This window comes from Macaca mulatta, chromosome X, assembly GCF_049350105.2.
Source record: "Macaca mulatta isolate MMU2019108-1 chromosome X, T2T-MMU8v2.0, whole genome shotgun sequence".
Classification (NCBI taxonomy): domain Eukaryota; kingdom Metazoa; phylum Chordata; class Mammalia; order Primates; family Cercopithecidae; genus Macaca; species Macaca mulatta.
This window is the reverse complement of record NC_133426.1, coordinates 79778020-79788533: the sequence shown is the minus strand read 5'-3', so window position 1 is coordinate 79788533 and position 10514 is coordinate 79778020. Positions and strand designations below refer to the sequence as shown.

The window sequence follows — 10514 nt, the reverse complement described above, 5'->3', positions numbered from 1 at the left end:
TCCCCTTCCTCACCACTTTCTTTTATGTGCCCACCCTATCTTAAAAAAAAAAAAAATCAAATGTTTAGTCAACTGGGATTAGTTTAGATTGTACAGCCAGACCCTGGCCAAGGGGGAAAGGGTACAGGGGCAGGACTTGCATCAGGAATAAAGGCTCTTGTGCCCCTTTGTTCAGGTGCGCTCTCAAGCAACTGGCCAAGGAGGCACCCTTCTGCCCAGAAGTAAAATTGCTTTGCTAAGAATCCTTTGTTCCAGTGTTCAATTTCCTTAGGATTTTGAGCCTTATTCCTAACAATTCTGATGCCCAACGTGGGGCTCGAATATTCTCCTTCGGGAAGGGTCCTTGGATCACCCCACCCAGGGGGGACATGTCCTGCTGTCTAGTTACGGTGGTCCTAGGGTGAGGGAGATCCGGGCCCACCCATTGTGACGAATAAATCTGGATTCTCAGCAAAACGGGCAGGAGAGGCTTGTAAGACCGCAGCAATAAGAGGACTAGGTAATTCTTGTGCATGGAATAAGGTAGGAGGCTTTGTGAAGGCAACAAAGTATTTCCTGGGTGGTCAGAATAAGTTGGAGGCTGAGAGTGTGTGAATGGGACTCAGTATTGTGGTTGTGGAATGAGTGTCTTCTCTGCAGTCTCATGCTGCCATTTACTGACTAGAGGCAGGAGCAAACAGAGTAGACAAAGAGGAAGGAGGAGGGTAGAAATCCCAGAAAAGGTGGGGTTAGGGCCCTTTTCCAAAGCCTCAGTAAGCCTCCAGGAAGAGGGAGGGTAGAAATCCCAGAAAAGGTAGGATTGGGGCCCTTTTCCCCAAAGCCTCAGTAAGCCTCAGGAAGGGGTAGGGTAGAAATCTCTAAAAGGAGAGGTTGCCCGCCCCGCCCCCCGCCCCCCCGGCTTAATGATCCCTAAGATGGGGAACGTTTCAAGTAAGATAGGAAAATTAAAGAGTCTAGAGAGTGATGAAATTCTTTCTGGTAGCCCCTTGGGGCTTATGCTAACGTATTGAAAAGATGAGACAACCAAGTGTAAACAAAAACAGCAGATGATAAAATATTGTTGTTTTACATGGGTTTGAGAACCCATCCTTAAACCCTCACTTTTCTGGCCAAAATTTGGATCTACTGAGGAGCGGATTTGTCAGCTCTTAATCGAACATGTTAACGGTAAGAGCCCTGTCTCCCAGGAAGAGATCGATTATGCCCTCTGCTGGTGTGAGAAACCAGTTCTCCTTTACCCTTTAGACTCCGGAGGGAGAAACTCAGAAGCCAACCCTTCTAAGAGGGAAGAAGTTCCCATTCCTAAACAGCCCACACTGCTAACACATGGGATCCTCTAAATCATCTTCCTTCGTTCAGCGCCCGGATTCCCGCCCCTCCGGCTCCCGTCTCAGTTCCCTCCCCTGTTTGCATCACTCTTGGACTGCCCCTAATCCCGCCCCTCCATCCCCGTCTCATGTCACGCCCCAGCCTGTGCTGTCCCTCTGGCTGCCGTTTCAGGTTACTCCCCAGCTGCTTCAGGTCAGGCACCAGCCTGTCTCATACCCCTGGCTCCCGTTGCGGGTAACTTCCCAGCTGTTTCAAGCAGCGCTTCAGCCTGTTCTATTCTCCCAGCTGCTGCTGTGGATCCCTCTTTTGCTTGTGATACTTCTGCTCATATTTCACCCCCTCCCCTTATAATCCTGACTCTGCAGAATTACCGTCTTGTAAGCCTGCCTCATTCCAATCTATTAAATATCCCTCTTTAAAGAGGCTTCAATGTGAAATAGAGCAATGTAAAAAAGATATTCAAAACTTTACATTTCCCTCTACACCCAAAGAGCCAGATCCAACTTTCTTTTCTGTAAGAGAGGTACCACACGGCGGAGGGGCTATTGGCTTTTTAAACGCTCCCTTGACTAGTTCAGAGGTTCGGAATTTAAAAAAGGAACTTAAGCCATTACTGGATGACCCTTATGGAGTAGCAGATCCAATTGATCAATTTTTAGGGCCTCAAATATGCACTTGGGCCGAGTTGATGTCCATCATGGGCATCCTCTTTTCAAGGGAAGAAGGAAGTATGATTCGGAGGGCTGCTGTGGCGGTTTGGGAACGTGAGCACCTTCCAGGTCAAAATGTTCCTCCTGTGGACCATAAATTTCCCGCCCACTACCCTCAGTGGGACAATAACAATGTAAATCACCGGTAAAACATGCAGGATCTGAGGGAGATAACAACAAAAGGAATTCGAGTATCAGTACTCTGAACTCGAAATCTTTCTAAAACATTTGATATTCAACAGGAAAAAGATAAGGGACACGCTAGATTCTTAGATAGATTGAGGGAGCAAATGAGACAATATGCAGGCCTTGATCTGGAAAATCCCCTTGGACAGGGAATGTTAAAACTTCACTTTGTTACTAAAAGTTGGCCAGACATTTCGAGAAAATTTTAAAAATAGAAAATTGGGAGGACCGTCCCCTGAATGAACTGCTTAGGGAGGCTCTACCAGTATATGTCAGAAGAGATGAGGAAAAACAATATATATATTCATCCTGATGTCTGGTCAAAGGAAGGAAATAGAGGGAAGCTCCAAATCCCTCCAATACATATCAAACTAAAAATCCCTGGGGAAATAGTAAGGAGAAAGCAATACCCCATTCTTTTAGCTGGTAGAGTAGGGCTAAAGACTGTAATTGAGGGTCTCATTAAAGATGAGCTTCTTGAACACTGTATGTCTCCTTACAATACCCCAATCATGCCTGTCAAAAAATCAGATGAGTCATATCAATTGGTGCAAGACCTTAGAGCTATTAATCAAATAGTCCAGACCACTCACCCCATTGTTCCTAACTCTTACACCATTCTTAGCAAAGTTCCATACGATCATCAATAGTTTACAGTGATAGATTTGAAGGATACCTTCTAGTCATGCCCCTTGGCTGAGGATAGCCGAGATATCTTTGCTTTTGAGTGAGAAGACTTATATTCGGGGCGGAGACAACAATATCGATGGACAGTCTTGCCCCAGGGGTTCGCAGACTCCCCCAACCTCTTTGGCCAGATCCTAGAACAAGTACTAGAGAAAATTACAGTTCCTAAATATGTCTGCTTCAGTGCGTGGATGATCTTCTTATATCTGGTAAAGACATAAAAGAAATAGGTGACTTCTCTACACACATTCTCAGTCACTTGCAATGTGAGGGTTTGCGGGTCTCAAAGGGAAACTTCAGCATGTAGAACCTGAAGTTAAATACTTAGGTCACCTAATCAGTGCAGGTAAATTAAAATTAAAACCTGAAAGAGTGGAGGGAATTATTTCCCTACCCTTGCCCCAAACTAAACAAGAACTCGGGAAATTTTTAGGACTAATTGGATATTGTTGTTTATGGATTGACTCATATGCATTAAAAAGTAAACTTCTATATGAGAAACTTGCCCAGTGGAAGTCTGATAATCTCTTGTGGACTTCCCAGGAAATCCAGCAGATTGAGGAATCAAAAGAGATGCTCATAACCACTCCTGTTCTAGCTCTACCTTCCCTAGAAAAGCCATTTCACCTTTTCATTAATGTAAATAACAGGGTAGCCCTAGGAGTGCTCACCCAAGAACATGGAGGCCAGCAACAGTCCATGGCCTTCTTGTCAAAGGTCTTAGACCCAGTCACTCGTGGGTGGCCCCAGTGTATCCAATCCATCGCAACTACAGCACTATTAGTTGAAGAAAATAGAAAGTTTACCTTGGAGGAAAGTTAACAGTAAGCACGCCCCACCAAGTTAGAACTATATTAAATCAGAAAGCAGCGAGGTGGATCGCTGACTCAAGAATTTTAAAATATGAGGCCATCTTACTGGAAAAAGGTGATTTAATATTAACTACTGATAATCCACTTAATCCAGCAGGCTTTTTAACAGGGGATCCAAACCTAAAACGGGAGCATGTATGTTTAGAATTGATTCACTACCATACAAAAGTTGGACCAGACTTAGGAGAAACTCCCTTCGAGACAGGGTGGCACTTGCTCATAGATGGGTCCTCTCGGGTGATTGAAAGAAAAAGACATAATGGATATTCAGTGATTGATGGAGAGATGCTTGAAGAAGTAGAATCAGGAAGGCTGCCTAGTGATTGGTCTGCCCAAACTTGTGAACTGTTTACACTCAGCCAAGCTGCCAAGCTTTAAGACATTTACAAAACCAAAAAAGAACTATATATACTGACTCTAAGTATGCTTTTGGGGTGGCACACGTATTTAGGAGAATTTGTATGGAGAGGGGTCTTATCAAAAGTAGAGGCCAAGATTTAGTTAATAGAGAGCTAATTGCTAGTGTCCTCAACAATTTCCAATTGCCAGAAGAGATAGCTATTGTGCATGTCCCAGTACACCAAAGGGACTTGTGTTTCACAAGTCAGGGAAATAATCTTGCAGATCAGACAGCAAAACAAGTTGCCATTTCTTCCAAAATGCCTGTTTTTCATTTAACTTCATGCCTTCCTTCTCCTACTGCATCCCTCATTTTCTCTTCCATTGAAAAAGAGAGGTTAATAAAAATAGGAGCTAAAGAAAATATGGAATGGAAATGAATATTGTCGGATTAAGGGGAAATGTTGTCCAAACCTCTCACAAGGGAGATCTTGTCTCAACTACATCAGGGAACCCACTGGGGACCCCAAGCAATGTGCAATGCAATTCTCCAGGTTTATGGTTGTATAGGAATTTGCACCCTGGCCAAACAAGTTATAGATAGTTGCTTAACATGTTAAAAAAAAAAAAAAAAAAACCTATACTACATGGCTACAGTAAACAAAACAGCATGGTACTGGTACCAAAACAGAGATATAGACCAATGGAACAGAACAGAGTCCTCAGAAATAATACCACACATCTACAGCCATCTGATCTTTGACAAACCTCAGAAAAACAAGAAATGGGGAAAGGATTCCCTATTTAATAAATGGTGCTGGGAAAATTGGCTAGCCATAAGTAGAAAGCTGAAACTGGATCCTTTCCTTACTCCTTATTCGAAAATTAATTCAAGATGGATTAGAGACTTAAATGTTAGACCTAATACCATAAAAACCCTAGAAGAAAACCTAGGGAATACCATTCAGGACATGGGCATGGGCAAGGACTTCATGTCTAACACTCCAAAAGCAACGACAACAAAAGCCAAAATTGACAAATGGGATTTAATTAAACTAAAGAGCTTCTGCACAGCAAAAGAAACTACCATCAGAGTGAACAGGCAACCTACAGAATGGGAGAAATTTTTTTGCAATCTACTCATCTGACAAAGGGCTAATATCCAGAACCTACAAAGAACTCAAACAAATTAACAAGATAAAAACAAACAACCCCATCGAAAAGTGGGCAAAGGATATGAACAGACATTTCTCAAAAGAAAACATTCATACAGCCAACAGACACATGAAAAAATGCTCATCATCACTGGCCATCAGAGAAATGCAAATCAAAACCACAATGAGATACTATCTTGCACCAGTTAGAATGGCGATCATTAAAAAGTCAGGAAACAACAGGTGCTGGAGAGGATGTGGAGAAATAGGAACACTTTTACACTGTTGGTGGGACTGTAAACTAGTTCAACCATTACGGAAAACAGTATGGCGATTCCTCAAGGATCTAGAACTAGAAGTATCATATGACCCAGCCATCCTATTACTGGGTATATACCCAAAGGATTATAAATCATGCTGCTATAAAGACACATGCACACTTATGTTTATTGTGGCACTATTCACAATAGCAAAGACTTGGAATCAACCCAAATGTCCATCAGTGACAGACTGGATTAAGAAAATGTGGCACATATACAGCATGAAATACTATGCAGCCATAAAAAAAGGATGAGTTTGTGTCCTTTGTAGGGACATGGAGGCAGCTGGAAACTATCATTCTCAGCAAACTATTGCAAGAACAGAAAACCAAACACCATATGTTCTCACTCATAGGTGGGAACTGAACAATGAGATCACTTGGACTTGGGAAGGGGAACATCACACACTGGGGCCTATCACGGGGAGGGGGGAAGGGGGGAGGGATTGCATTGGGAGTTATGCCTGATGTAAATGACGAGTTGATGGGTGCTGACGAGTTGATGGGTGCAGCACGCCAACATGGCACAAGTATACATATGTAACAGACCTGCACGTTATCCACATGTACCCTAGAACCAAAGTATAATAATAATAAAAAAAAGAATCTGGACTGCTCCTCAGAGATATATTTGTCCCTCCCCTTACGAAATGCTCTATGGATTGCCCTACTTATACTCCACTGCTGACATCCCTTCATTTGAAACAAAAGATCAGTTCCTCAAAAATTATATACTTTGTCTATCCCCTACCTTCTCTTCCCTTAAGACTAAAGGCCTCCTAGCACAGGCACCACCCCTGGAATTTCCAGCACATCAGCATCAGCCCAGAAACCACGTTCTCATCAAAGGGTGGAAGGAAGGGAAGCTCAAACCAGCCTGGGAAGGACCCTACCTAGTGCTCCTAACTGCTGAGACTGCAGTCCAGACAGCAGAAAGAGGATGGACTCATCACACTCAAGTCAAGAAGGCGCCGCCACCTCCAGAATCATGGACTGTCACTCTAGGGCCCACTCCCACCAAAGTAACACTAAAAGGAGACTATAGTCACTTGTTTGTTATCTTTTTTCTTTTCAACAGAAGGTCATCTTGCCATCAATGTAACTCAGGCTAGTCATCCTTTAACCCTTCAGTTTGATGCCTGTTCAGCCATCCTGTGTGGAGATGAGCAAGCTTAAAGGAAGCTATCCCATGTTGATAAGTATCTATGTCCATACGGCAAAGAATCAAGCAAGTATAAGTATGGAGCCTTAAAAAGTCCCTGTGGTGACTGGGCAGATGTTTGGTAGACTACTAAGTACAAAGAGTGGACAGCCAATTCCTCAGCTTCAAATAGGTTATAGGGACTAAAACAAAAACTCCTATTAGTCCATGGTCCCACCCCACCAAATTGTAAGCCATTACACTGTAACCCCTTGTTGCTGATTATAAATAATCCCCAGACAATGGCCCAAGAGCCCTTTGTATTCGAACGGTATGGGTTAGGACCAGATGTTGAAGGACAGGACCCTATAGGAATCTTCTCCCTGAGGTTAGTTAAAACACTAGTTAACAATAATAAATGAGTTCAGACCCAAAGTCTGCAAGACACGTGGAACCCAATGCTCTCCCCAAGTATAGCAAGTCCAATATCCCCCTCCCATCTCCAAAATGACCCAATCAAGGTAACAGTTATGGAGGTAGAAAACTTAAGGCAAACTACAGCTCTAACAGGATATCAAGATGAAAATACCTTGTTGGAATGGATTAAATATTCCATCTGCACTTTAAACAAAAGTAATGTTATGCTTGTGTGCACAGTAGACCAGAGGCCCAGATTGTCCCCTTTCTACTTGGATGATCTTCCAGCCAACCAGGCATGAGCTGCATGGTCTCTCTCTTCCAGACTGGGGTAACAAATAATGCCAAGATCTTTTTCTGCTGTTTCCTGAAGTTAAACACCCTGTGGGTCAGCCCCCGAGGGCCCTTCAGTGTCCATCTCCCAATGCCAATTTTACTTCGTGTCTCTCATGACAGGGAGAGAACTTGGCATTCCTGGGAGCCTTAAAGGGATGCAGTGAGCTTAAGCCCTTCCAAGAGCTTACCCTTCAGTCTGCCCTTAGCCATCCTTGAGCAGATGTGTGGTGGTGTTGTAGTGGACCGATACTGGACACTCTGCCAAGTAACTGGAGTGGAATTTGTGCTCTAATTCAATTGGCCATCCCTTTCACCCTGGCATTTCATCAACCAGAAAGGGTAGGAACCAAACATCATCAAACAAGAGAGGTTCCCCATGGGTCCTTCAATTCTCGTGTTTATATAGATGCCATTGGGGTCCCAAGAGGAGTGCCAAATGAATTTAAGGCCCGAAACCAAGTAGTTGCCAGATTTGAATCTACGTTCTTCTGTTGGTTAACTGTAAATGAAAATGTGGATTGGATAAATTACATTTATTACAATCAGCAACAATTTATTAATTATACTAGAGATGCTATTAAAGGAATAGCTGAACAATTAGGACCCGCCAGTCAAATGGCCTGGGAAAATAGGACAGCATTAGACATGATACTAGCAAAAGAAGGTGGAGTTTGTGTCATTATCAGCACCCAATGCTGTACTTATATCTCTAATAACACTGCTCCCGGGCGGACCATAACTAAAGCATTACAAGTTCTTACTGTTTTATCAAATGAACTAGCCAAAAATTCTGGACTAAAAGATCCCTTCACAAATTTAATGGGAAATTGGTTTGGTAGATGGAAGGGACTTATGTCCTCAATCCTCATCTCTCTAGCCATTGGATTAGGGTTGCTTATTCTCATAGGATGCTGCGTCATACCCTGTGCCCAAGGATTAATACAAAGACTTATTGAAACAGCTCTCACTAAAACCTCTTACGATCCTCCTCCCTCTAATTCAAATAGGCTTTTCCTTCTAGAAGACCACGTAGAACAACGGAGCCAAATTATGCTGGAAAGATTTGAAAAGAGAGTTACAACAAAAGGGAAAGTGGAAAGTTGTGGGTTATGATGAGGTTTCTCTTCAAATAATCTGACCGATCTTTTATTCTTTAATTCATAGTAACCTCCACCCCTTTTTCTCTATTTTCCTTTTTGCCTTTGTTAGATGCCCAGGCATGCATGCCTCAGGGCCAAGCGTTATCAGTACCAGCTCACATTCCTTTCCTTATTTGGAAAGAGGACTAACTCTCTAGCTCATTACAGGCATCCCTTCCCCTTCCTCATCACTTTCTTTTACGTGCCCACCCTATCTAAAAAAAAAATAAATAAAATAAAATAAATCAAATGTTTAGCCAACCGGGATTAGTTTAGATTGTACGACCCGACTCCGGCCAAGGGGGAAAGGGTACACAGGCAGGACTTGCGTCAGGATTAAAGGCTCTTGTGCCCCTTTGTTCAGGTGTGCTCTCATGGTAACTGGCCAAGGAGGCACCCTCTGCACAGAAGTAAAATTGCTTTGCTAAGAATCCTTTGTTTGAGTGTTCAATTTCCTTAGAATTTTGAGTCTTATTCCTAACATCTAAGTATATGCTACCAATCATAATTAAGGTTGTTATGTTAAGTTATTTGAAACCACGGAGATAACCAAACTTCTTTGTCAATTGTGTTTCTAACGGGACAGTTTACTATTAACAGACAATAGTTGCCTGGTTTTAATCCTTTTCAAAAGATGGTTTATAAGAAGCTATGAGACTCTGACAGGCACTCTCAAATACAATTTCTGATTGTATTTGAGACAATAAGTCTTCTGATAATTTTGGAGATTGTGATTTTGGAATAAAAGAAAATGTACAGGACTCATGAAGAGCTGAAATGCTCACAAATATCAAGCAAAACAAGAGTTAACTGAAAGGAGTAAACTCAAGAAACTGAAACAAATCTTTTTTACTTTTCCTTGGAATATTGCTAATCTTTGTTTTGTTTTCCAGAGTCAAGGAAACTTATTTTGAAGTATTTATGGCCATAAGGTGTACTCCTATGAAGAAAATTTGGAACTTTTTTTTCTCTACCTGTTTTCTGTAAAATTTGGAAACTATTTGTGAGTATTCTTATGGCAATATAATTGTTTGCATCAATGCAATAAGAATTTAACTTTTTATTTTTATTTTTTGCAACATGACACAATGGGAAAAGGTCATTGTTTTACCAAGGCTTTGACTGGAAGGGTGTGCTTCCCTTTAAGGAGTCAATCTCAACTTGCAGCCAATAAAAGCCCAATGGGAGACTGGCCTCATACCCTCATCTACACAGTTCCTGTACAGGGTTTCTAACCTGTGGTCAGTAAATAATTCCACCTTATAGCAGGCTTAGGAGCTCCAAGTTTATCTTGGGACCTTAAGAGGAGAGAATCACCCAACTCACAGGTGTTTGAGGATACAATCCCATGGTTGGGCTCAGATTTAAAAGTTCTTTTCTGAGATTCCTTGTAGAACAGAATTCCATCAAAGCCAATCCAAAAGGCCTATGTAGAAATAATTATTCTTGCTGCACTTTATGCAAATAATCAGGCCTAGTATAAAACTAAAGTCTATTTCATAAACCACTCAGTCCTATGATGATTTGTTTTTTTAACAAAAACGAGGACTGGAGAGAGACAGAAATTATGTTCCAAAACTTATACATTCATCATTAAATTCTAAACTCACTAGTTGTATTTAAGTTTTCACGTACATTTTAGTCTAACCCTGCTTGCTCCTGTGAACCAACCAGCAATCCCTGGCTGCATCTCAGAAAGAACAAGAGGGATAAGTAATGTAGAAATCTGGATCAATATTCTAGTTCTGAGCAATTATCCTGCAAATCCTGCCAGGTGATGGAATAATTGGGGAATAAATAGGTTGCTGATCACCTGGAGATTCCCTTTTGGGGAAGCCAGACCAAGGGAGCTAACCAAAGCCAAGCACCATGCACACAAATTCTA

General features: G+C 42.0%; 1 pseudogene; it reads left to right on the top strand.

Moving 5' to 3' along the window:
- Positions 1–1158: 1158 nt before the first annotated feature.
- Positions 1159–10514, top strand: part of LOC100427778 (leucine-rich repeat flightless-interacting protein 2-like) — a 48715-nt pseudogene continuing 39359 nt past the window's right edge.